The sequence below is a fragment of the Leucoraja erinacea genome, chromosome 2, assembly GCF_028641065.1.
Source record: "Leucoraja erinacea ecotype New England chromosome 2, Leri_hhj_1, whole genome shotgun sequence".
Taxonomy (NCBI): Eukaryota; Metazoa; Chordata; class Chondrichthyes; order Rajiformes; family Rajidae; genus Leucoraja; species Leucoraja erinaceus.
In genome coordinates, this window is record NC_073378.1 from 130,273,958 (window position 1) to 130,301,621 (window position 27,664).

Consider the following 27,664-nt stretch of genomic DNA (forward strand, 5'->3'; position numbering starts at 1 on the left):
AATCTAACTTCCAAGCATGCCTTCATTGTGTAGGTTTCCAAAGGAAATGTTATCAAATGACTGACTGCCAATCTGCGGGCACGCACGCCATCAAGTAGTTTCAATAAAGCTCAGAAGAATCTTGTAAACACCAGATGTAGCTTTTTTTACTTTATGAGCATAGTTTTCTGTGTAGGAAAGAACTGCAGATGTTGGTTTAAATTGAAGAAAGACACTACATGCTGGAGTAACTCGGCAGGATGGGCAGCATCTCTGGAGAGAAGGAATGGGTGACGTTTCAGGTCGAGACCCTTCTTCAGACTGATGTCAGGGGAGTGGGCAGTACAGAGATAAAATGTAGTCGGAGACAGTAAGACTGGTCGAGGAACTGAGAAGGGGGAGGGATGGAGAGAGAGGGAAAGCAAGGGCTACTGGAAGTCAGAGAAGTCAATGTTCATACTGCTGGGGTGTGAGCTACCCAAGGAAAATATGAGGTGCCGTTCCTTCAATTTGCACTGGGCCTCACTCTGAGAGTGGAGGAGGCCCAGGACAGAAAGGTCAGTGTGGGAGTGGGATGGGAACTGTTTAGCAACTGTGAAATCAGAGAGATTTTCTGTGTGTTAGAGGGACAGCTTTCTTTTCAGGGGGTATTCAAGGCTTTTATCAATCAACATTTTTTTAAACACCCTCAAATCCATCTTCCAGTGATTGTCTGTGCAAGTTGCAACTAGTCTGGATGGGAAATCACTAATCCCAATCTCATTACATCATCCACGACTTTTCCTATTTCCTGTTATGGTCTGTCAATGGATTAGTAACACATTAGTGCCAGACCCAGAAGAATTGATTTCGGCAGAAATGATTTCACCTTGTATGCAGACTATTTAGTTTAGTTTAGTTGAGCTTAGTTTAGAGATACTGCTCGGAAACAGACCCTTCAGACTGAACAAGGGTCTCGACCTGAAACGTCACCCATTCCTTCTCTCCTGAGATGCTGCCTGTCCCGCTGAGTTACTCCAGCTTTTTGTGCCTATCTTCGGTTTAAATCATCATCTGCAGTTCCTTCCTCCACAACTAATCAGGTCAGGCAGCATCTGTGGAGGAAATTTACTAAGCGACGTTTTGATTTAGGACACTTCTTCAGACCCAAAACGTTGCCTATTCATACCCTTCGCAGATGCTGCCTGACCCGTTGAGTTCCTCCAGCGATTTGTGATTTGCTCAGGGTTCACAGCAGTTGCTTGTCTCTCCATGCTTCTGAAACAAGGCAGGTACAGGGGAGGCCAATGTCTCTAAGAGATGTGCTTGTTCTGGTGATCCCAAGGATCGCGCGAAGAAATAGATGTGGAGTCAACCTGGGCTGCTTCTTGAATGTGCTCTAGTTCAGGTTTAGGGTCAGGTTTATTGTCACACGTACCGAGGTACAGTGAAAAGCTTTGCGTTGCATACTATCCACTCAGATTATACCATACATCCATGCAATCGGGTCAAACTCAAGTACAAGAGGTAGAGCAAAGGGAAAGATACAGAGTGCAGGGTAAAGTTCTCAATATCGTAGCGCATCAGTTCCGTAGGTGAAGCCCAACGACCGCAATGGGGGTAGAGGTGAATCAGTCATCACCCTAGCTTATAGAAGGACTATTTAGAAGTATGATAGCAGGAGGGCAGAACCTGTTCTTCAGTTTGCTGGTGCCACTTTCAAGCTCCTATCCCTTCTGTCAGATGTCCCTTAGACCAGGCTCAAGTGCAGACAAAAGAGATCTTCTGACTGACTTGATCCTCTCTGCACCAGATCCTAAAGATTAGGGGAATTGGGTTAAGTGCAACTACAACATGATCATAAGTTCATGTGATAGGAGTAGAATTAGGCCATTTAACCGATCAAGTCTATTCCACCATTAAATCATGGCTGATCTATCTCTCCCTCCTAATCCCATTCTCCTGCCTTCTCCCCATAACCCCTGACAACTGTACTAACCAAAAATATTTCTATCTTTGCCATAAAAGTATCCACTGACTTGGTCTTCTGTGGCAAATAAATCCACAGATTCACCACCCTCTGACTAAAGAAACTCATCTTCTTCCGAAAAAAACGTCCTTTAATTCTGAGGCTATGACATCTAGTCCTAGACTCTCCCACAAATGGAAACATCCTCTCCACACCCACTCTACTATCCAAGCCTTTCACTATTCTGTACGTTTCAATGAGGTCCCCCCTCATTCTTCTAAACTCCAGCGAACACAGGCCCAGTGCCGTCAAACGCTCACCACAAGTGCAAAGATGAGAGGCAATTTTCTCAAGTACTCAAGGAGGTGCTGCACATTCTCAAATTCCACATATACATGTAGTTCAGATACCTCCGGGACATACATACGGGCAGCAGGTAGCTGTGATGTCCATGAACTAATTTAAGAACCTGTTGCTCTGTGCAACACTCTCCACCCCACACTAGTGATGTAAATGGGAGGATTCCCTTGTAGAGGCACCTCCATTGGAACACACCCCCCACCCCCACCCCCCCCCCCCCCACCCCCACCACCGACCCCCAGCCAACCCCCACCTTCACCCCGCACCCCCCCCCCCCCCCCCCCCCCTCTCTGCCCCCCCCAATAATTGGTGCACACTATTCACAGTTGGGTTTCATGTAAGCAACTAATGCCCCTATCCCACTTAGGAAACCTGAACGGAAATCTCTGGAGACTTTGTGCCCCACCCAAGGTTTACGTGCGGTTCCCGGAGGTTTCCGGAGGTTCCCGGAGATTTTTGTCAGTCTCCCTACCTGCTTCCACTACCTGCAACCTCCGGCAACCACCTGCAACCTCCGGGAACCACACGGAAACCTTGGGTGGGGCGCAAAGTCTCCAGAGGTTTCCGTTCAGGTTTCCTAAGTGGGACAGGGCCATTAAGATTGACACAAAATGCTGGAGTAACTCAGCGGGACAGGCAGCATCTCTGGAGTGAAGGAATAGATGGCGTTTTGGATCGAGTCCCTTTATCATGTCAGCAACATCTCTAAGACTATTTAAAAACACTTTGTGTGTTTAGCCACTTCCATACACTACTGCATTATTGATAGGGAGAACCCAAAAACAAAAGTGAAAGAAAAAGTCAACCTTTGAGGCCAATGAAACAAGTAAGAAGAATTATTTTTTTTCATTTAAATTCCATCACATAATACACATATAAACACTGTAATAGAATTTCTTGACAATAGGTTTGGAATTATAAACATTTAAATGGTACTTATAAATCTTTCAAGTTAAAGTTTCCTTGTTTAGAGTTTTATCTGTAAATCCTTTTTGTACAAAAATCCAAAAATTCTGGTATGAAATATTTGATATTTTTTTCAAAATTAATCAAAATAAAACTGGTACCAAAACCAGAATGGATTATCTTTGGAATATCGGAAGGTAACCCTGAACTAAACGTGTTTCAGAAGAATTTATTTAATTACGGGCTAATAATGGGAAAAAAGCTTATACTTAAATTCTGGAAAAACGCGCCCACACCAACAATAAAAATGTGGATATCAAATATGTTTGAAACATTACATCTGGAAGAGATGAGATTCCTCTTAGCAGGTAAAGCAGACCAATTCCAAAAGACGTGGTCTATGTTTCTGGACATATTACAAGTATGAGGTGCAATAGTAATTTAAATAAACAAATAAATAAATAAGTGGTATCAGGACCTGGTAACGGGAGGTAAAACAACAAAAACAGACTTGGTTGGTAGTCCCCTTTCTGCGGAGTTTAATGTTATAATAGAGCGATTGTTCCTATTTTCTTTTTCTTTCTTTTCTAGGATCTATTTTCTCACTTTACTTCCTTCTCTAACTTCTTTTCTAAGGGGCTTTCTTTTCCCAACACTCTTGCACTTCACGACTTTCTTTACTTCTATTTCCTTACTTCTATCTTTTTCTTAAAGCTCAAAAAAAATGAAGCGGTACAAAAAAGTATTAAGATATATGTGTTGTGTAGTATTGTAATTTACCGTACTTCTAATAAAAATAAAATTAAAAAAAAAAAAGAGTTTTATCTGTAAATCTTTAGTTACAGATGTTTGAAAAAAAAGCCTCACCTCAACCTCTGGTGTTCCAGAGAAAACAATCCAGGTTTGTCCAACCTAATACCCCCTAATGCAGGCAGCATTCTGGTAAACCTCTTCTGCACACTTTATTGCCCTGGACTGGGGCAATCTGAACTGCATGCATTGCTCCAAATGCGGCCTAACCAAAATCTCACAGAGTAACATCATAACTTCTTACACTCAATGCCTTTATCATTCCGTCTACTGGTTCATGGCCCGAGGAGGTCCACACCAAATTTGCAATCTGTGACAGATCCAATAATCCAAAACCTTACTAAGATTATAAACAGAAATTGTTAAGGGCCTGTCCCACTTGGGCGACTTTTTAGGCAAGTGCAGGAGACTCTGCACTCGCCACATGTTCGCCACATGTTCGCTGGTGGTGTCTGGGTGAATCTCTGGTCGTGAGGAGTTCCCGCATCCTGGAAATGTCGAAAAGATTTCTGCGACCATGGAGAAAATCGATACTTTTGTAGTTGTAGGTACAGTTGTAATGGGGTCGCCATGTAGTTATAGGTAGTCGAGCTAGACGTAGGTAGTTTTAGTTAATCGCCTTTCCTGACCGGGCATTTTCATTGGCTCATTGGGGGGAAAAAAACCATAAGCACGAGTTTTCAGAAACAAGGATAACCGACCGGTAATGTTAAATGCCCGCTAAACTTCACAGCTCTGTATCTCTGGCTTATTAAAAGTTGTCTGGTTTCTTAAAAGTTTCTCCACTCCTTCTCCCCCCCCTTCTTCCTCCATCTCCCCTCACCCCTCCACCCTCTTTTAAAGGACTTGCTGTACACTGTGCTAGCCGTCTTAACCTTCCTGTTCATCGCAGTTTGTGTCTCTATCACCTTGGCTTTGTTCCGTGTGAATTTCAGACAGCGCTCCCCCACTTTCCCTGGCCCCCGCCTTTGCGATGTGTTTGTGTATGTGTGTGTTCCACTCTGACAGTCGCGTTCCAGTTCAGGGGAGTGCCGCGAACTTGACAGTCGCCGGCAGTCCGCTGAAAAATCGCCTAAGTGGGACAGGCCCTTAAGAAACACTCACCTCACAACACCTATAGAGTGAAAATAAACCTGAAACATTATTCCTTTCTCCCACACAGTTTCCCACGTAGACATTCCCTGACCTGCTATGTATTTGCAACATGTTGCTATTATTTTAGATTCTCCAACCTCTCCAGTACAATGAGATTGTAAAAGAAAATATTCCCTTTTACAACGGATATGATGAATACCTAGTACTGACCATTCACCTTCTTGACCAATGGGTCCTGCTCTTGACTGCCTTCATATGCAACTATAGAGCATATTTTAAATTACATCGATAGTAACTTTGACAATAAAAGGCACTTCAGCAGTGCCTTATTAGAAAGCCATAACACCGGGTCATGTTGAGCGATATTAGGACAGGTAACTGAAAGTCATGTCGGGTAGCTCGGTGCAAACTGAATCGAGAGTGCTGATAAATTCAATACAAAATGGATATGGAACGTCTCTTTGAAAAGGAATATTTTGCAGTGCAATGGAAAATGAGTAATGAAATGAGGCTAATTGGCTTAACTCTCAATGAATGAACACAGGCACAATGGGCCAAAGGTCTATCTTCTATGCTTTATCATCCCGTCTATTCACTTCACTGTGAATCATTGAAAATTCAAATAACTCTTACCTTCCACACAACAAGGACTATATTCCTTTATTGGATTTTTATTTTCAGATTTGAATCCATCTGCTTTGTTATTATCAAATGTCATTGCAGACAGTGACAGCCAATGCCCCTGACAATGTTGTTCTCTGATGAGGATTAAAAGCTACAAAGCCATTATTTCCAATTTATTAAAAAGTAAATTGCTATTGACTTTGGGGAAATCAAACCATGTTCAGTGCCTAAATATACCTTTCAACTGTAAATGGACGAAAAATAAGGAATAATAAATGTTATATGGTTGAAAGTAAGCATTTAGTGTTCGACAAACATTCATAATCAGTTCAATAAGCGTAAGCATAAACTCAAATAGTTAGGCAAGGTAAACTGACAATGAAAGCTACATTCAAAATTGAAACATATCACCCAAGATAATGCTTGCAGGCAGAACAGTAAAGCACCATGGACAGGTTGGACTTGGACAGGATGGGAGAGTGGGCAGAGAAGTGGCAAATGGAATACAGCGTAGCAAAATGTGGAGTCATGCATTTTGGTAGTAGGAATAAAGGCGTAAACTGTTTTCGAAATGGGGAGAGAATCCTGAAGTCGGAGGTGCAAAGGGACTTGGGAGTGCTAGTGCTGGATTCCCAAAAGGTTAATCTGCAAGTCGAGTCGGTAGTAAAGAAAATAAACTTAATGCTAGTATTTATTTCAAAAGGGCCTGTACACAAAAACAAGGGTGTAATGCTGGGGCTCTATAAGGCGCTGGTCAGGTCGTATTTGGAATGTTGTGAGCAATATTGGGCACCATATCTGCGGAAGGATGTGCTGGCTCTGGAGAGGGTCCAGAGGAGGTTTACAAGAATGATCTCAGGAATGAGCGGGTTAACCTATGATGAGCGTTTGATGGCACTGGACCTGTATTCGCTGAAGTTTAGAAGGATGAGGGGGGTCCCCTCTTTGAAATGTACCGAATAGTGAAAGGTTTGGAAAGAGTGGATATGGTGAGGATGTTTCCACTGGTGGGAGAGTCTAGGACGAGACTTCATAGCCTCAGAATTAAAGGACGTTCCTTTTTGTAAGGAAACGAGGAGAAATGTATTTAGTCAGTGGGTGGTGAATCTGTGGAATTCTTTGCCACAGAAGGCAGTGGAGGATGTCAGTGGATATTTTTAAGGCAGAAATAGATAGATTCTTGATTAGTACAGGTGTCAGGGGTTATGGGGTGAAGGCAGGAGAATGAGGTTAGGAGAGAGAGATTAGGGGAGAGAGATTGATCAGCCATCATTGAATGGCGGAGTAGACTTGATGGGCCGAATGGCCTAATTCTGGTCCTATCACTTCAAAGGTTTCAAAGGTCTTTTATTGTCACGTGTACCAATTAAGGTGCAAATATGCGAATTACGTTACAGCCATACGAAAAAAGACACACAAATACATAAAAGTTAATATAAACATCCACCACAGTGGATTTCCTACATTCCTCACTGTGATGGAAGGCAAACAAGTCCAATCTTCTTCCTCTTTAGTTCTCCCATGTCTTATGACCTTATGACCTCAACAAGCACAAGCATAAACTCAAATAGTTAGGCAAGGTAAACTGACAATGAGAGCTAATGTCAAAATTGAAAAACATCACCCTAGATAATGCTTGCAAGAAAAACAGTAAAGCACCATGTACCATGTCGCACCCACTCTGTCCCCAACACCTCCCCCCCCCATATTCTCTACTGTTCCTATCTGCCCACCATCCCCTCTCATCAGATTTCAACCCATGACTTTCCTTTCTTATCAGATTCCATACACTTTGTTGTCTCCTCTTTTCCCAATCCCAGCTTCTATCTCCACCCCTCCCTCCCTCCCTCCCTCCTCCACCTAGCCTCATCATCCCATCTCACCTGGACACCTCAAGATTCAGGGACAGTTTCTTCCCAGCTGTTATCAGGCAGCTGAATCATCCTACCGCAACCAGAGAGCAGTGCTGAACTACTATCTACCTCTTTGATGACTCTTGGACTATCCTTGATCGGGACTTTGCTGGTTTTACTTTGCACTAAACGTTATTCCCTTATCATGTATCTACACACTGTAAATGGATTGATTGTAATCGTGTATTGTCTTTCTGCTGACTGGTTAGCATGCAACAAAAAAGCTTTTCACTGAACCTCGGTACATGTCACAATAAACTAAACTGAACTAATCAATTGCCAGCTGTTGCCCAACCCTTCCTCCTCCTCCTCTCTCTCTCTCTATACCGCCCATCTCCCCTTTAAGGGGCTGTCCCACTTGGGCAACCTAATTGGTGAGTTTAGAAGAGTTTGAAAAAATGCCATGTTGAAGACCTCCTTCGACTATGTAGAAAACCTCCTTCGACTATGTAGAAGAACAGCTTCAACTAGCTAAGACTAGCTTCGACTAGCTTCGGGAAAATTGGACACCGAATAGTGGAGAGTGAAGACGACCTCCTTCGATTTCCTTCGACCTCCCTTCGACAATGATGAAGACTATCCACGACTACCTTCGACTACCCTCGATTACCTACGACTAACATGCCAACCTACTATGACTAAACCTACGAGTAAAATAAGTATTGATTTTTTTCCATGGCGACCATTTTTTTACTCGCGGGCATTTTTCAACATGTTGAAAAAAACGCCGCGACCAAGCAGAGGCCTCGAGTACGCGGAGACCACTCTCGAGCATGAAGGAGAGTTACAAAGACCTCGTGTCGACCATGCTGCAAGTATGAGTCGAGGGCAAACTCCCCAGAACTCGCGGATTAGGTCGCCCAAGTGGGACAGCCCCTTTACTCTTTCAGTCCTGATGCAGAATCTTGACTCAAATTATCGACTACCCCATTGGTATTGCCTGCCCCACTGAGTTCTTCCAGCAGTTTGTTCTTTGCTGGAGATTTGATGAGTAGGCTCATGGATGACACAAACATTGGTGTTAATGAGGGAGGCTTTTTAAGACATGGAGCAGATGGAATCACAGGAACCATAGATGCTGGAGCCTTAAGCGAAACACTAAGTGCTGGAGGAACTCAGCGGGTCAGGCAGCATCTCTGGAAGAAATGGATAGACGACGTTTCGAGTCGGGACTTTTCCTGAGACTCAGATGGAATGTTATGCGGAACAGAGGCAAATTAAATGGCAAGTGTGACGTGATGCATTTTGACAACTCGAATGTGGGTGAGACACATGCAGTGAATGGTAGGGTGCCAATGAAAAGTTATGAACAGAGGAACCTTGAGGCTCAAGTTATAGTTCCCTGAATGTAGCAACACAGGTAGATAGGGTGGTGCAGAGGACATACAGCATGTGGCATAATTGCCGTCATAGATTGAAGCTGAGAATATCGAAGTTTGGACTTCATATTGCAACCTCACTAAACACTGAGTAGACTGCATTTGAAATATCGTGAGCCATTCTGGCCACCATAGTCATGGAAAGGGTGTGATTGCATTGGAGCGTGTGCAAAGGAGATTCACCAGGATGTTGTCTGGATTGGACAGTTTAGTTTAGAGATGCCGCGCGGAAACAGGCCCTTCCGCCCACCGAGTCCACGCCGACCAGTAATCGCCGCACGTTAACACTATCCAAAACTAGGCACAATTTTGACACTTACACCAAGCAAATTATCCTACAAAACTGTACGGTTTCACAGTGCGGGAGGAACCCGAAGTTCTTGGAGAAAACCCACGCAGGTTATGGGGAGAACGTACAAACTCCGTACAGGCAGCACCCGTGACCAGGGTCGAACCCAGTCTCCGGCGCTGCAAGTGCTGTTATTCCCCTGTTCCACTTAGGAAACCTGAACGGAAATCTCTGCAGACTTTGCGCCCACCCAAGGTTTCCGTGCGGTTCCCAAAGGTTCCCGGAGGTTTTTGTCCGTCTCCCTAATGGTTGAAAGTGGTTTCCGCTTCTTCTTTGTTCAGGTGATTATTTCAAAAAATTCGAAACTGGCCACGACTAAAAATAGGTTGTCGTTGTAAAATTCGGTAATGTTTTAGTCGAAGCTGGTTGCGATGCTAGTTGAAGGTGGTTGCGGGAGTTTGCAGGTAGTGGAAGATCTTACCTTCCACTACCTGCAACCTCCGGCAACCACCACCTGCAACCTCCGGCAACCACCTTCAACTAGCATCGCGACGGCTTCGACTAAAAAATCACCGATTTTTAAAACGGCAACCTATTTTTAATCGCGGCCGGTTTTGAATTTTTTGAAATAATCGCTGGAACATAGAAGAAGCGGAAACCACTTTCGACCATTAGGGAGATGGACAAAAAACTCCGGGAACCTCCGGGAACCACACAGAAACCTTGGGTGGGGCACAAAGTCTCCAGAGGTTTACGTTCAGGTTTCCTAAGTGGGACAGGGTCATTAGGCAGCAACTCTACCGCTGCGCCATCGTGCCGCCAAATTTAGTTTAGTTTAGTTATGGGGTGAGATTGGATCGGCTAGGCTTGTTTTTCTTGGAGCAAAGGGGATAACGGTATCTTTAGAGCCCCAGGCCAGGATAAGAAAAGGAATTTAAAAAGGGCTAAATTAGCATGCACAAACACTTTCATCCTAGATGTCTATTTACCATTCCCTGGTAACATTGAGAGAGGCCACTTGGTCCACTGAGTCTATGCCTGCTCAGAAACCAATTACATTCTCCCACCTACAGTATTTCCCTGTGTTTTCACAAATACCCACTCACTCCACATCTGCTCTCACTCGCCATCTTATCTCTGCTTGCACAACTTTGGATTGCGGGAGGAAGCTCACATGGCCATGGGGAGACTTTGCAAAACTCCACACAAAATAGCACGCAAGGTTGGGAATTGACACAAAGTTTAGTTCAGTGTGGTTCAGAGCACTCGCGCGGAAACAGGCTCTTTGGTCCTCCGAGTCCACACCAACCAGCGATACCCGCACAATAGCACTGGGGACAACTTACAAATCTTTACCGAAGCCAATTAACCTATAAACCTGTACGTCTTTGGAGACGTCAGAGGGAACCGGAGCACAAGGGGAAAACCCAAGCGGTCACGGGAAAATGTACAAACGCCGTACAGAGAGCACCCGCGGTCAGGATCGAACCTGGGACTCTGACGCAGTATGTCTTTGGAGCCATGAGATGCAGCAGCGCTAACCATTGTGCCACCATGCCTGAAATCCTGTAATCTTTCCGGAGATAATCCCAAATCAGCTGAACACAAGTGGCCGTATCAAGTGCAAGCTCCAACATTACTTTTTATTTTTAATAAATTGGGTTGTTTTTTTTTAAATTTCAAACAATCAAATTCTGTAGTTTCTCACACGTATTGAAAGAAATATTCCATCGCAAGGCTCCTACTATTCATCACCCATCCGCAGCTCCCAGCCTGTGAAGTGTTGATAACACGCAGTGCGAAGCATTAGGAAAAAAAAAAGGAATCAGGCTGTTGCTCATTGCTCTCAGCACGTCAAATTGAACCACATTATCAGCTGCCACCATATTTGTTCATGCTATTCTGTTCGAAAATACTTTGGCAGATCTTTCTTCGGCCAAATTGCAGCAGAGTCTGGTTTAAATTGGCATCGGACGGGCACCGAAGCGTTGGCAAGGGTGGAACCACGCATGAAAGAGGATGGGTGTAGTTTTGGATGCTCAGTGTGGCCGAACGCATGCGATGCTGCCACTGTACATTAACCGTGCAGAGTGAGACTGCAAACTGGAAAATGTGAAATAAAATAGGCAGCAAGCTGGAAGACATTATGAGTAGTTTCTGTCAGGCTTCAGAAATGTTAACCATTCTAATTCTGATTGGTACGTTGGAGTGGGTTCAGGTTTAGAGGATGGTTGCTGCGACAAGATTGGTTCTTGAAGCATTGCAGTGCCAGTTTAAATAAAAATAGACCCCTTATGAAACATATTTCATTGGAAGTGTTACTGTTGCACTGAAGCATTTCCTTTGTAAGTATGCACAGATCTCAAGGGGTTTCATTCCCTGCATCTGTGTATCGGTTGGCCTGCATGTATGTCTGGTGCGTACAAGATAGAGAGAGAGAGAGAGAGAGAGAGGGAGAGGGAGAGAGGAGAGAGTGAGACGGAGGAAGGGAGAGAGAGAGGAGAAGAGAAAGAGAGAGAGAGAGGAGAGAGGAAGAGAGAGAGAGAGAGAGAGAGAGGAGAGAGAGAGAGAGAGAGAAAATTAAGAGAGAGAGAGAGAGGGAGAGAGAGAGAGAGAGAGAGAGGAGGGATGAGAGAGAGAGAAGGAGGGAGGGGAAGAAAGAGAGAAAGAGAGAGAGGGAGGGAGGGAGGGAGGGAGAGGGAGAGGGAAGAAAGGGGAGGAAAAGAGAGAGAGAGAGAGAGAGAGAGAGAGAGAGAGGGCGCAGCAGTCCTGAGTCTCCCGTTAGAGGAGGGTGGCCAGTCCTTGGTATGCGTGTGTACCCAGGTGGCGGCTCCCCATCTCAGGACTCTGCGGAGGAATTTTAACGTGGAGCACCCTCCCAGATGGCAGGCGCTGGCCACGTATTGTTTCCGCCGGGGCCTTTGCCTAAGGGGGGTTTCGTGGCTCCGGGTGGCGGGCATCAGTCGACCCTCCACACGGGGTCTCCCTAGTTTCTATCGATGTGTTGAGAGTGAGGAATTTGGTCGTCTTCAGCCAGCGTGTTTCTCCTCAGGGGGAGGGGGGTGTTGTAACTGCGAGGGTGGCCGGTCCTCACCCTGTCATGGCGGGTATCAAGGAGAGGCGTGTGCTTGGAGTGGTTCTGACTGAGCGTACCCCCGCTCCGTCTGATTTGCTCATCGGGCCCAGGGTCCTGGCTATCTCTCGGGTGCCGGCTCCACACAACACGAGCCACCTTTACGAGGTGACCAGCGTGCCGTTTCGTGATGCGGGGAGACGCATACTGTACAAAATGCTCCTGCACATTCTGTACCTCCTTGCCTTCGTCTTCCGTCCGGACACACCATGGCGGTCCGTGTTACCACTTGAAGGCGGGGCCGGTCCCCAGTGGAGGTCTCTCTACAAGGGAGTCGTCCCCCTTTACATTGGGGACCTGGGGTGGAGAGTGTTGCACAGAGCGGTGGTGTGTAATAAACTTTTGAGTCAGTTCACGGACTCACCAGCCGCCTGTAACTTCTGCAGCAAGGTAGAGACCGTGTTCCATGTGTATATGTGAGGTTGCTGCCCCTGTACCAATATCTGAAGGGGTAGTTCCTCAAGTTCAGGTTGCATTTTAGTCCCATGATCCTGGTGTTTGGGCACAGGGCAGGGAGTGGGGAGGGCCGATAGGGAAGGTGGGACCTCCCTGTCGGTTTGCTCCTGGGTCTGGCCAAGATGGCCATTCGCGGATCCAGGCAGCGGTCGGTCGATGGTCACACCAGAGCCGTCTGCCTGCTCCTCTTCTGGGCCTATGTCCGTGCTCGAGTGTCCCTGGAGAGGGAAGATGCGGTGTCCGTGGGGGACTCTGGAGGCTTTCCGTCAACGCTGGTCGCCGCGAGGGGTCGAGAACATTGTAAATAAAGATTGCACCATTGTATTATAATGACTGCTTGGTGTGTTGTGACCATTCAACGTTTATGTACTTTTGGCACACCGTAATATTCAATTGTGGAATAAAGTCCTTGGAATGGAAAAAAAAGGGAGAGAGAGAGAGAGAGAGAGAAAGAGAGGAGAGGGAGAGAGAGGAGGAGAGAGAGAGAGACAGAGAGACAGACAGACAGACAGACAGACAGACAGACAGACAGACAGACGGACAGACAGACGGACAGACGGACAGACAGACAGACGGACAGACAGACAGACGGCACCTAGAATGGTCTGAAGCAATGAAATAGAAATAAATCCACCTCAGCATATCAGCAACTTAGTCACTGGAGCAAGTTAGTTCAGGAACTGAGTTGTGTTTCATTCATAGACATCTGCATGTTTTGCTAATTTGATCGCCGGGTTGGACGTGAACGCTGCCATTCGCGTTCCCTTTCTCCGTAGAATCGTTGAAAACTTACATCAGAGTGGAGGATCATTTACTCCATCATGCCTCTGCCAGACAAAAAAGAGCCAGGCAAACTAATCATTCATAACATCAACAGACGCTTCGGCCCAATTTGTTTTCAAGCGAGAGTTCGATTTAGCTCTTCGGGCTAACGGAGCCAAGGTATATGGGGAGAAAGCAGGAACGGGGGTACTGATTTTGGATGATCAGCCACGATCATATTGAATGGTGGTGCAGGCTTGAAGGGCCAAATGGCCTACTGCTGCCCCTATTTCCTATGTTTCTAATAACCTGCTAAATATTCATCTTGCTGGCCACTGTCCTCAACTACTCTCTTGTCATGCAGTCCTTATTTCACTTCAGAGTACGTGTCATGATCCTACTGACATGTCTGATGGTATTGAAGATGTATAATAAGTGCCTTTTGGCTATAATTAGGGGAAAATATCCGGAGGAGGCGCTGTCCTGAACGGCTGCCTGTCCTGCAGCTGTCCGTTTTTTTCCCCTCTTTTTTTTGTTATTTTTAGTTCGTTAAGTGTACAGTCAGGGGGTCTAATCTTTTTTATGTGTGGGGGGTGGTGGGGGGGAGGGGGAAACTGCTTTTCCAAGTCCCTACCTGGTCGGAGGGGTTGCCTTCCTCCGAGCAGCGTCTTCGACCCGTCCTCGCGGCCTACCAGCGGGTCCTGGAGCGACGTTTCCCTGAGGGGCCCTGCTCAGAACATCGGCTTTGGCGGCGGCGCGGCGCTGGAGCGCTGTCGTGGAGCGGGCGATGCCTTTCCTGGGTCGCCGCGCTGGAACTCCAGTATGCTGGGACTGCCGAAAACATCATCGGTGAGCCACGGTTCTGCGGAGCGGCCAGCTGCGACGTTGAACCTACATCCCGGAGCCTGGGATCTCTCCCCGAGATCGCCAGTGTGTGGAGCTCCGTCCGGCGCGGTCAGTTTGGCTTGGAAGCCGCGGGCTCCAGTGGGAAGGCGGCCGTTCCTGGCACCTCAAGCCGCTGGGGGTTCTCCCGACGCCGGAGCACCATCACCCGGCGAGAACATCGGGCGCCGTGGCGGCGACTGTGGAGGCCTCAATAGGCCCGACTTTGGGTGGACAAGAGGATGGGGACTGGACTTTGTGCCTTCCCCCACAGTGGGAACCACTGTGGGGAGATGTTTTATGTTTGGTGTTGAATTTCTTCATGAATACTTTGTTGTATTTTTATTAGTGTGCTGCAAGGACATTTGAATTTCCCCTGAATAAGGGGATTAATAAAGTTTAATCTAATCTAATCTAATCTAATCTAAATATCAAATAGCTTTGAGCAGTTAACTCACAGGGAGTATTTTTCCAAACAATCTGCTTTTGGGGAGGGTGTACAATTACTGTGTAGGAAGGAACTGCAGGTGCTGGTTTAAACCAAAGATAGACACAAAAAGCTGGAGTAAGGCACCACTATGTGTGTGAAAAGGTTGCTGAGTTATTCCACCTTTTTAATGTCTAGGTACAATTACATTGTAGTGTAAGGGCTGTGTACATCTTATATTTTTTCAGGAATGTGTTTTTTCCAGTTTTCAGCAGTTAGCTCGGTGAAGTGTAAGCAATTCGTAACCAAGCTGATAGCATTGGCTATTCTCACAATAAATCATCTGATGATTGATGAAGACCAATAACCGGTATCACGCTTTATATCGGAACTTCAAAAAAAGCTAAGAAATGATTTCAGTGTTTCGGAAGAATAGCCGGACCCATAAAGGATGGGCTATAGGGGGGCCCCCGGTGGGGGTCCCTCCACGCAGGGATTCTCCCCCTCAACATTGGGGACTTGTGGTGGAGGGTATTGCACTGAGGTGTTCCCTGCAACCTGTTTCTATGGCGGTTCACAGACTCGCCAGCCGCCTGCCACTGTTGCGGGCTGGAACAGTCTGTGTGTATTGTATTTGTATTGTATTGTATTCAAATTTATTGTCATTGTCTCAATTTGAGACAACGAAATGAATTTCCCGTACAGGCAGTATCGTTAAAAAAAATCACAAGAAAAATAATAAAAATAAATAATAAATAAATAATAAAACATATTAAAAATAAAATTGAAATTGAATTAAAAATTTTAAAAAAGCACAAACACAGAAAGTCCACAACACAACATAACATAAATGGCACCCAGGTGAGGAAGGCACCATAGTCCAGCCAGCCTCCCCTCCGTGTTCATCCGTGGTCGGGGCCTTCCGAGCACCCGCAGTCGCCACCCCGGGTGGCCCGATGTTCAGGCCCTCACGCCGGGCTGGTGGAACGCCGACGCCGAACCCCGACAGCGAGCAGCCTCCTCCTCAGCGGCCCGGACCTCCTTGATCAGCCGCCTCCCGCTGCCGGAGTCTGCAGCTGCTGAGTCCGCAGGTCGAGCCGGGCAGAGTCACAGGACCCCGCGTTGATTAGTCAGCGCCGCCCGCGTTGGGAGCTCCGCAAACCACAGCTCCATGATGTCGGCAGCAGGTCCGGCACTCCGGGCTCCAGACGGCGACCCCCGGTAAGGCATCGCCAGCCCCGCGATGTTTCAGCGCTGTCCCGCTGCTGCTGGAGCTCCGGTCGATCCCGGCAGGAAAGGCCGCGCCAATCCAGGTAGGTAGGCCGCTGTGGGGGGGGGGGGGCGGAGGACGCGACTCGAATAATAGTCGCATCCTCATCAGGAAGCGACTGAAGGGCGGTATCCCCCGCACCGTGCCCTCTTCCCCCACATAAAAAACACCAAAAAACACAAAAAAATACACTTTAACATAACTAAATAAACAAAAAAACAAAAAGATACCGGGCTGTAAGTGGAGGCTGCTGGCACCAGCGCCACCGGAAGTACAATACCACGTGTACATGGAGTGCGTGAGGCTGCAGCCACTGTCTGAATACGTAAAGGGGCTGCTCCTTGCCTTCTGGCTGCATTTTTCACCCACCATCCTCATCTTTGGACACCCTGTGCGTAGGGGAGAGGATAGGGCTGAAGATGTCCTGGTTGGGTTGCTCCTGGGCCTGGCCAAGCTGGCCATCCGCGAGTCACGGCGCCAGACGGCGGAGGGCTCTACCCGAGCCAGCTGCCAGCCCCTTTTCCGGGGTTACGTCTGTGCCCGGGTGGGGTTAGAAAGGGAATACGCCCTGTCTGTGGGCACCCTGAGGGAGTTCCGGGACCGCTGGGCTCCGCAGGGTGTTGAATGTATCCTCAATAAGGATTGTATCATAGTTGTATAGTCTTTTATTATTGAAATGTGTTTGTATTGTATTATGGTGGTGGGTTCTGGCTTGTTTTATTGTAATGTAAATATTATTTTTTAATAATTGAATAATTTTTTTGATTAAAAAAAATAAAAAAGGATGGGCTATGTTTTGAACGCTAGTCCGTCTTTCTGGCATGCAAAGTTTGATCTGAACATAATTGTACTTGCTATGTTGAGAAACATTCATGTAATGGTGGAGAAGTGAACAACAGTGGCACGGCACAGTGGCGCAGCGGCAGAGATGGTGCCTTACAGGCTGAAGGGCCTGTTTCCGCGCTGTATCTCTAAATTAAACTAAACAGAACTGCAGCTTCCTCTCGCTGTGCAGTCAACACCTTCGGTCGTGAGGAGTGGGGGGTGGGGGTGGGGGTGGGTAAATTCCCAGAGCACGGCATGCCATAGGTATGCTTGCTATGTAATTGAAAGCAGCAGAATGAAACAAGGTTAGATTCCTGAGTCAATTGACTTCAGGAGGAAGCATGCATCGTATCAAAGTAGAGGCCAAACCAGCCTAAGGGATGGTTCACACCGAAGTTTGCATACCTGCCTCTTGCCGAACATGCCAGGCATGCCATGATTAAATTGGCCCTCATCGTATTGTAGAAATATATTGAGCTCCAAGCGGGCACTTCACAATACAATCATAGAAGAATAAGTGAGTTCGGTATCTCAATAAACGCAAGGAATCATGGGATTTGTTAAAGGTTATTCGGGATTTAAAACAAAGCGAATGCAGCGCTGTCTAAACTGTGAGCACATTTTTGGTCTGAGTTTTTATCTTCTTTGAATCTTATGTTGGTTATAGCTGACCCAAACTACGACAATTTGACACGGGATGATCTTCTGCGATGGAAAGTCGTAGCTTTGAAACATTTTTTAGCGGACAGGGGGTTGAAAAAGACGGGATTAAAAGACGAACTCGCTGCTCTTGCTTACCTCAGATTCAGATTCAAACTTTATTGTCATTGTGCAGTGTACAGTACAGAGACAACGAAATGCAGTTAGCATCTCCCTAGAAGAGCGACATAGAATAATGAGCAATAAATAAATATATTTACATGCATACAGTCATAGTAGTGCAATTATTTTTTCCTGATGGCAGGAGTGTCCGGGGGGGGGGGGCAACAGAGAGACCTGTAGCACCTCCCGGATGGTAGGAGGGTAAACAGTCAGTGGTTGGGGTGAGAGCAATCCTTGACGATGCTGAGCGCCCTTCGCAGACAACGCTTGCTTTGGACAGACTCAATGGAGGGGAGCGAGGAACCGGGGATGCGTTGGGCAATTTTCACCACCCTCTGCAGTGCTTTCTGGTCGGAGACAGAGCAGTTGCCATCCGATACTGTAATACAGATGGTAAGGATGCTCTCGATGGTCCAGCGGTAGACGTTCACCAGAATCTGAGGAGACAGATGGACCTTCTTCAGTCTCCCCAGGAAGAAGAGACGCTGGTGAGCCTTCTTGACTAGAGTTGAGGTATTGTGGGTCTAGGAGAGGTCATCGGAGATGTTGACCCCCAGGAACCTGAAGCTGGAAACACGTTCCACCTCCGTCTCGTTAATGTGGATGGGGGTGTGCGTGGCGCCCCTGGACTTCCTGAAGTCTACGATGAGCTCCTTGGTCATTGGTACGCTGCATTGTACATGAAAAAGCCTGTGCTACCGGCTGCCAGTGAAGAAAATCGGCATCATGCTGATCAATACAAGGAACTCTTGAAATGTGAAGAAAAAATACTTCCCGATCCCATGAGCGAGCTGAAAGATGGATAGCTTGGAGAATCGTAAAGACGAAACTGCTGGCCTCCCACATCCATCGTCGAGCTGTCAAATCATCTTGCCAGTTATGATGAGGCTAACCAGCCAGTTACTTCACTGAAGTCTCGCCTGCTTAGCGACTAGAATGAGGTGAAAACCCCACAAATACTTTTCCTATTATCTATTGATAGTTTTAGAAATCATACATTTCATTTCATTCTGCCCCCCCCTCCCCCCCCCCAACCCCTCCAAAGCAAAAACAATTTAAAAAAATGGTTGTTATTCATTGTCACGATCTCGCTCACCCACCGAAGCAGAAAACAATAAAACCACCAAAATCATCGTCGTTTTGTGCAGGTGAACCATAAACACACCTAGTCAATAGCTTTGAAAGCGGTATTTTCTTACCTCAAAGATGCAAACCTGGAAAATACGTATGAAACGCAGATCCATGCACACCCAGTAGCTCAGCCGGCGAGAATGTTTATCCCGAATGACCCATGGCCTGGGCATGTGCAGTTGTAATACCAAACTCGCTTATAGGGACCCAATGGGATTTGCGCAGCTCGGCAAATAGGTTTGCATGGACGCGACAGGATGGAGAGCTCGTTTCTGTGGTGCACAACTAACTCTATGGTTCTGATGAAGGGTCTCAACCCAAAATGTCCCCTATTCCTTTTCTCCAGAGATGCTGTCTGACCCGCAGAGTTACTCCAGCTTTTTGTGTCTATCTATGGCTCCACAACTCGATTACTTAGTATTTAGGTGGGAAAGACTTAGGCTGGTAGATGTGATGTATACGGCAGTTGACAGAGATGCTCTACCACATTTCTCCCCATGAAGCAAGACTTTTAAACGCTTCTCTTTAATTCTCCACAATTTCCCCTGAAGGCTATGATTTTATGTACCACCACCCAGGTGCTGAACAAGGGTCTCTACCCGAACGTCACCCATTCCTTCTCTCCAGGGATGCTGCCTGTCCCACTGAGTTATCCAGCTTTTTGTGTCTATCTTCAGTTTAAACCAGCATCTGCAGTTCCTTCTTACACACTACCCGGGTGCTGACAGCTTGTTTGAAGGAGTCCGTCCACTGTTCATAATGATGCTTGGATATCAGATGTCGGAATAAGGTTTGATCCAATTCTGTGCACATCTTTTGCAGAGAAATCACTGGGTTATGACAGGAATACCAATTCTTCTCTCTCCAAGCAGAAACTAACAGGACAATTTTAGATTTGACATATTTACCTTGGCTGAGATTTGCCACCTAATGGCCCTGTCCCACAGTACGAGTTCATTCCAAGTTTTAAAAAAAAATCAAACTCGTGGTAAGCACGGAGAATGAATGTAGCGGGTACGCGGAGCTCGGGGACGTCTCTTAGCGGCTCGTAACGCTAACGGCACGTAGTCAGGAAGACTCGCTAATGGCAGATAAGCTCGGGAAGAGTAGTGAAGATTTTTCAACATGTTGAAAAATGTCCATGAGAGCCCTGAGTACCGACGAGTGGCCATTACCTTAAATCTCCGAGTTCGAATCGGGGCAAACTCGGGAGAACTCTTGGAATGAACTCGTATCCTGGGACAGGGCTTTAAGCATGTGGTGGAGTATACCTACATGGTGCCTTTGGTCTGTTTGACTCTGTGCCATACTGAGTAAGCACTCACATTTCTCCGTAGTTTGATTAAAATAATGTTTTGCACATCACGGCACTGTTTTAGCCATTAAAGTCAGAGAAGAAATCCTTTCCAAGTCTGGTTTCCTGTAATTACCCTTGCTGCAATGCAGCTGGTGAAGGAAACTAAAGCAGTCAACGACACCGTTTGGCAAGTTTTATTTAGGCTATTACCAAAAGCCCCTTGCATATCACACAAAATTGACTGACATCCTGAAATATTACCTCGGGACATTAGGAATGCAACTTTATTGTATGAATACAGCTGTTCCCAGGGTTTCGAAAGTGAAAATCCAATAAAGTGCCCAGAAACGTGAATAAATGTGAACTACAAACTTCAATTTTTTTCACACCCATAAATCTGGACAGTACTTCTTAGAAACTATTTCCATTCCAAAGGACATGACAGTCAAAATAGAATTAACACTTAACATCCAAACATTTTACACCACTCAAAGAATGGATGGCAAGATGGCACCCTACACAGACGATTATTTGCTGCTAGTCTCAGAAGCATGCGAAATCATATTACAAGCTCATATTACAATTGCTCCACATTCTTAAATCTCTATTCCTACACCAACATTTCTTACTTTAACTATGATCTTCTTATTCCCTTATCATGTACCTGTACACCGTAAATGGATCGATTGCTATAATGCATTGTCTTTCCGCTGACTGGTTATCACACAGCTTTTCACTGTACCTCAGTACACGTGACATAAACTAAACTAATCTAAGATGAAGGATTAAGAAGGAACTGTAGATGCTGGAAAATCGAAGGTAGACGAAAATGCTGGAGAAACTCAGCGGGCGAGGCTTCATCTATGGAGCGAAGGAAATAGGTAACGTTTCGGGTCTGAAGAAGGGTCTCGACCTGAAACGTTACCTATTTCCTTCGCTCCAAAGATGCTGCCTCGCTCACTGAGTTTCTCCAGCATTTTTGTCTGCCTTAAACGTACGGATTGGTGGCTTTGATTGAATGTTTCTTTCCTCATCCCAGGGTCACTGAATCCAACAACAATAACAAAAAAATAATTGTAATAAATATCAAGAGTTTTGCTGGGCAGTGTGGAGAAAGAGGAAGACATTTGTGAACAAACCTACTGTGTGTTTATCTTGTCAAATGAAATTGTATGTATTGGAAAGAACAGGGATATGAGACAGACCAGCATTGCATGGCACCTATTGTGAACCACCCGTAATGTGTAATATTTACTCTTTCTCTGAAGGTACTTTCCAACATTAATATATTGACAATTGCCTGCAGATCTAGGCGTGTCTTCTAACTTGGTGATGTATGCTGCTTTTATAAGCAGTGCCAAAGAAAACTTTGTTAAACCATCACTCAGAAGGTGATGCTTAGCTTGCTGTTGTAATTGTTGCAATGCCCTTCGTTCCCACGAGCCAGGAGCTGAGCATTGTGCTGGAATTCTCCAGGAGTTACCAAGTTTTAATTGGAGGGTTTAATTTGAAACAAGCATCCGGTTATTGCCATGGTTACGTAAAATTACTTTTTGAAACAGTCGCAACCGTTAAACGTTATTCTTGCTGGAACAAAGTGGGCGTGAACCTGTTCAAAATGCATCTTGGGCTAAGTGTTCGGCTGGCGACCGGAAGGTAGCCGGTTCGAATCCCGCTTGGAGTGCATACGTTATGTCGTTATGTCCTTGGGGCAAGACACTTCACCCACCTTTGCCTGTGTGTAAATGTAATGTAATTATGTGAAGCACTTTGGGGTCAATGCAAGTTGACTACAAATGTGCTATATAAATAAGATTATTATTATTATTATTATTATTATTATTATTATTATTATTATTATTATTATTATTATTATTATTATTATTATCTTTTTTGTCGTTCTAAGCTTCCAAAATCATTTATTTCCCATTTATGACATTGTGATATGGCGACTTTTAGCTGTTTTAGGTCACCATTTTGTAACCTACCACTCAGTTAGACTGTCTGATAACCTATTGACATCGAAGATAGACACAAAATGCCGGAGTAACTCAGCGGGACAGGCAGCATCTCCGGAGAGAAGGAATGGGTGACGTTTGAAGTCTGAAGAAGGGTCTCGACCCAAAACGTCATCTTCAGGGATGCTGCCTGTCCCGCTGAGTTACTCCAGCATTTTGTGTCTATCTTCGATTTAAACCAGCATCTTCAACTCTTTCCTACACAACCTATTGAGATGTGTCTGTCAGTTTTAGTTGGAGCCCCTTGTTACACAATGTCACCAGTGGTACTACCCACTGAAGAACAACGTAAACAGGGCCATTGCGAGTGATTTATCTGTAGCACCTGGAGTGTCTGCAATGAATTCATCACAAACATATCAAGCAAGCAAAATGCAATAGTGGAACCTTTTCTCATCAGTCATCGTGAATATCGCAGAGAGAAATATCTCTTGGCAAATATTTTCAGTAAAGATAACCCAAAATGAAAGTCCCTTATATTATTGCCATTCTCTGGAGGCAGACTCAATACAATTTGAACACAATCACTTTATTTTCTGGCAGATCTGGTAAAATTGTAGTTAGAAACTTGTCGATTGTAGCCAGAGTTAACATCCGTGAATTTCCCTTTTCTGGGGAACTAAAATAGAATTTAAAAATCTACGCAATGTTTTTAAACCACATCACAACCAATGTTTAAAACATTGATTTAAAATGGTGACTGGTGAATTCCATTAAATCTTTTCAAAATGTTATTGCCCAATAAAACTACAATTTATTAATTGCTGCACTTTTATCCCACTTATTTTTTACACGCATTCATTTTTGCAGAACAAAGCCTTAAGGAGAAGATTAAATGGACTCTAATTCAGTGACCTAGATTAATTTAGCAAAGCCTGTAACATCTTATAATTATAGATTAAAATGATGTTCATTATTCTTTTTCAAATACAGAAATACAGAATGCCTTCCATTCCTGCATTAATGATTGAGTTTGGATTCTCACCTATGTATATTAGAAATTGACATCCATGTTAATGACAGTGTGAATTTAAAACTGTACTCATCCACCTCCCCCCCCACCCCCCCTGCATCCGTCAATGTTTGTCATTACAAAACAGAAATTAGCTGACAGAAAGTGATTTTTTTTTTAAACTAAACAATTCAACCTTGAAAAGAGCTGGATATAATTGGATCAGTTATTTATTTAATAGAATTTCAACATCCGTGTCGAAAGGACGAGAATTTTAAATGATGCGTCAGCTATCAAACCAAAAGCCAATATAGGTCAAGAGCGACAATGGGGATGAATGAATGAAACTTAGGGAAGGATTTCACAGAAATTACAGAATTTTGAATGAGCTCTTAATGATTTGAAGGTATAATTTGGCAAGCTAGCTTGCAGAGTATCAGACAATCAGGCTCCCATGTTTGCGGACATAGATGGAAGGTTTTCAACAGGCAAAATAATTTGGTCGTGCAGATGGGATTGGTACCTTGACATGAATCACAGCGTTGGGTCAAATTGGACAACATCAGACTGAAAATAGACACAAAAGGCTCGACTAACTCAGCGGGTCAGACAGCATCTCTGAAGAAAAGGAATAGGTGACGTTTCGGGTCGAGAAGAAGGGTCTCAACCCAAAACATCACCTATTCCTTTTCTCCAGAGATGCTGTCTGACCGTTGAGTTACTCCAGCTTTTTGTGCCTGTCTTTGGTTTAAACCAGCAACTGCAGTTCCTTACGACACTTGTTGTTAGACTGGTTCATCTTAAAACAATGGTTCTGGTGCAATGCCTTTAGGAAGGAGTGGATAGATTCCCTAGTTTAGCTTGGAGATATTGCGCAGAAACAGGCTGTTTGGCCCACCGAGGGTGGAGCCAACCAGCGATCTCCGCACACTAACACTATAATCCCTACACACAGCACTACAACTCTAGGCTGTGCATGCCATATGCAAGAATGAGAAGACACAGTACTATGAACAATTGACAATTTACAATGTTATCAAGACAATTAGCCTACAAACCTGTACATGGCTAGGAACAGATGTGTTTGAGGGAGTTATCATAGACAATGACAATTTGCTCATCTGATCTTGAATGTTGGATGATGTGTCAATGGCACAAACTTTGCAGAGAAGCGAGTGATGCAAAACGGGTGACACGGCTGTGGAATCTAATATTGTATTTTAGATATTAGAAGGGGGAAGGCAGCGATGATAGACTCTGTAAGCTAACGCGCAGCAGAAGAGAGACAAACGATATTACAAGAGGCTCTTTGGCTGTGACAGATAAGGTCCGAAAAGTAGAACTACTGCCTCACAGTGTCAGAGAATTAAGGGGCTGTCCCACTGCAATGACCTAATCCGCAAGTTCAGAAGAGTTTGCCCTTGACTCGTACTCACAGCACGGTCGACACAAGGTTCTAGGAGGTCTTTGTAACTCTCCTTCATGCTCGAGATTAGTTCCCGCGTACTCGAGGCCGCAGCTAGGTCGCGGCGTATTTTTCAACATGCTGAAAAATGCCCACGAGTAAAAAAAGGTCGCCATAGGGAAAAATCAATATTTTTTTAACTCGTAGGTTTAGTCGAAGTAGGTCATAGTAGGTCGGCATGTTATTCATAGGTAATCGAGGGTAGTCGAAGGTAGTCGTAGATAGTCTTCAACATAGTCGAAGGGAGGTCGAAGGAGATCAAAGAAAGTCGTCTTCACTCTTCACTATTCGGTATCCAATTTTCCCGAGGCTAGTCGAAGCTAGTCTTCAACATAGTCGAAGGAGGTCGAAGAAGGTCTTCCACATAGTCGAAGGAGATCTTCAACATGACACTTTTTCAAACCCTCCTAAACTCTTCTAAACTCGCCAATTAGGTTGCCACAGTGGGACAGCCCCTTTATGGGCAAGTCTCAAACAAAGGGACATGGATGCAAAATATGGGGAGGGGGGGGGGGCAGTCGAACCAGCATAGAAATGGAACTGAGACCAGCATAGATCAGCACAATCGTATTGAATAGGGGGGTTGGCTTGAGGGGCCTGGTAGGTTCGATCCTGACCTCAGGTGCTGTTGGTGTGGAGTTTGCACGTTCTCCCTGTGACTGCGTGAGGTTCCTCCAGGCACTCCAGTTTCCTCCCACATTCCAAAGACTTGCAGGATTGTAGTTTAATTGGCCTCTGTAAAATTGCCCTTAGTGTGCAGGGAGTGGATAAAGATTGACCAATTAGTGTGCAGGGGGCCAAAGGGCCTATTTCGATAGAGGCTGGAGAAACTCAATGGTCGGCGCATCTATGGAGCGAAGGAAATCGGTTTCGGGCCAAAGGTTGCCTATTTCCTTCGCTCCATAGATGCTGCTGCACCGCTGAGTATCTCCAGCTTTTTTGTGTAACCTACACCCAATCTGCAGTCCCTCTTAAACATATTTCAATTTCCAAGGAGGCAAGGTCCCTTACCATTGGACAGAAGGAGGCAAGGCTGTGTAGCAGTGGTGGTGCGGGAGGGCAGTAGGTGAAAGATCTTTCAGTGCTATAACAGTCTATCAGCATTTTGTGTCTGTCTTCAGATTAAACCAGCATCTGCAGTCCTTTCCTACACACTTGTCTTCGTAATGTCTCTGCTACGACCATACCCTTTTTAGGTAAGGGAACTTAAACTGCACATAGTGTTCCAGGTGTGGCCTCACCAACACCTTGTGCAACAGTAACACAATCTCCCTATTCTTAAACTCTAACCCCTGTGCAATAAATCCATCATGCCATTTGTCTCTTTTGCTACTTGTTGGACTGGCCCGATAACTCTTTGTGATTCATGCACTAGAATGTTACAATATCATTTAGACTGCATTAAGATTCACCCTATTAATTTAGAAGCCTCTAATTTAAAGGAGTCTTGAAAGAAAAATGGTGCATTCCAAATAAAGACATCAGTAAATTGGATTAGGTGACGTTTTGGGTCGAGACCCTTCTTCAGACTGAGAGTGACTCTCAGTCTGAAGAAGGGTCTTGACCCGAAACGTCACCTATGCCTTGTCTCCGGAGATGCTGTCTGACCCGTTGAGTAACTCCAGCTCTTCGTGTCTATCTTGGGTTTAAACCCATATCTGCAGTTCCTACCTACACAGTGAATCGGGTTCATCGGGTGAAGCAATGGATTTCATTGTCAAAATAGTGATCAAAAATCTTGGATGCAAGCTAATAGCAATTGGAAAGAGAGAATCTGATCAGTAAAAAAATAGCTGCTGCCTCTCTGGCCTGCAAGGTGCTGACCTTGGTGCTGTCTGTGTGGAGTTTGCACATTCCCCTGTAACTGTGTGGGTTTCCACTCACATCTCAAAGACGTGGGGGTTAACTTTAGTTAATTGGCCCTGGTGTGTAGGCAGTGGATGCAACAAGTTGGATAACATAGAACTAGTATGAATTGGGGATTGATGGTCAGCATGGACTCGGTGCGTCGAAGGGCCTATTTGCATACTGTAACTAAAATTAAAACTAAAACAACAACAATATTTGCCACATGCTACTTTCATTTGACAGGCTAAACATTTTAACTTTGACAAATACTACTGAAACTCAAGGTTCTGCTAAAATGTGCATCTTTTTTTGTTTAGTCTGGAGATACAGCGCGGGAACAGGCCATTCGTCCCACCAAGTCCACACTGACCAGCTATCCCCAAACATTAAAACAACCCCACACACACTAGGGACAATTTTACATTCATACCAAGCCAATTAACCTACAAACCTGTACGTCTTTGGAGTGTGGGAAGAAACTGAGGATCTCGGAGGAAACCCACGCAGTCACTGGGGGGAACATACAAACCCTGTACAGACAAGCACCCGTAGTCAGGATCGAACCCAGGTGTCTGACACTATAAGGCAGCAGCTCTACCGCTGGGCCACCGTGCCGCCTAAATGTTTTCCAATTCATCACCTATCCAAATGTTTCGTTCCAAATGCTGCTCTGCAAAACAATGTGATCCTTGTGACTGCATTGCATTTACTCATGTATGATTATGAGCTAGCCATGTGTTGCCTGGATAGCACACAAAACAGTTTTCCACTCTATCTCCGCACACTTGACAATAATAAACCGATGCCAATACCAATAACAGCTCTGAATCTTTCAGCACCCTTCACTGATGATTTTAAGCCACGCATTTACCAAATAAGAGGAAGACATGGAGCTCCGTTTTACTAAAGATAGACACAAAAAGCTGGAGTAACTTAGCAGATCAGACAGCATCTCTGGAGAAAAGAAATAGGCGATGTTTCGGGTCGAGAGAGAGGGAATTCAGACTGACGAGTCATGAAAAAGGAATTTTAGATTTGTGATCCTTTCTAGAGAAACCATAACAAATGATCCC